The following is a 1,232-nucleotide window of genomic DNA, read 5'->3' as shown; positions in this document are numbered from 1 at the left end:
TGATAACAAGAAATTCTTTGGTTTACTTTTCATATATTTGTATAGTTTCCAGTGTTCGACCTGCATTTGACTTGATTTTTTGCTTCCTGCAATACTGTTGACAGTAAGTTGACATCATTAATATAAGACCTTGATTATTTGTGCCACTGTTACCTTGAAAACATTGAAAGTGGTTTAAAGATGAGCTATTTTTCCCCCACTGGAGAGAATTAACTCACCCAGTTCAAGGAAATAAAGATTTGACCTGGAATACAAACTGATATGTATAGCTTTACTTAAGATTAAATTTTATTTTTTAAATATTGCTCAAGACAATACAATGATCTTGACATATCACACATTTGATTCAAATAGGGTATTAATTCTCATTTTTCCACGTGTACAGATTGCAGGATCACATTGGTTATACATCCATGTGTATACATACAGCAATCCTAGTGTCAGTTGTATTCTTCTGCCCTCCCTATCCCTCCTCCCCTTCCCTCCCCTCCCATCACATCTCTCTACCCATTCTAATGGGACACTTATCTCTCTCTCTTTTTTTCTTCCCTTCCCTGTCAAACCATCGTATATGTATTTTGTGAAACCATTCAGATCTCCCTCCATCTTCCATGCAATTGCCCTTCTCCCTCCCATTCCCTCCCACCTCTTTTCCTTGATTCATGGTAATCTTCTTCTCATGCTCTTCCTCCCTACTCTGTTTTGAGTCACCTCCCTTATATCAGAGAAGACATTCAGCATTTGATTTTTAGGGATTGGCTAACTTCGCTTAGCATAATCTGCTCTAATGCCATCCATTTCCCTGCAAATGCAATGATTTTGTTATTTTTTAGTGCTGAGTAATATTCCATTGGGTATAAATGCCAGATTTTTTTTTTATCCATTCATCTGTTGAAGGGCATCTAGGTTGGTTCCACATTCTAGCTATTGTGAATTGTGCTACTATGAACATTGATGTAGCTGTGTCCCTGTAGTATGCTCCTTTTAGGTCTGTTGGGTATAGTCAGAGAAGGGGAATAGCTGGGTCAAATGGTGGTTCCATTCCCAGCTTTCCAAGGAATCTCCAATTATTTAATTAGTTCTCTTTATAGGTGATTGAAAGTGACCATTTTCACAAGCAGGAAACAAACCATAAGGATACTCTCTCCCTCAGTGTTGAGTGCCTACCTTTCAGTGATCAAATAGAATAATTAGTTTTAATTTGTTTTTAATTAACAAATATTTATTGCATA

The sequence above is a fragment of the Marmota flaviventris genome, chromosome 14, assembly GCF_047511675.1.
Source record: "Marmota flaviventris isolate mMarFla1 chromosome 14, mMarFla1.hap1, whole genome shotgun sequence".
In the NCBI taxonomy this organism is placed as follows: Eukaryota; Metazoa; Chordata; class Mammalia; order Rodentia; family Sciuridae; genus Marmota; species Marmota flaviventris.
Note: the sequence above shows the minus strand (reverse complement) of the source record.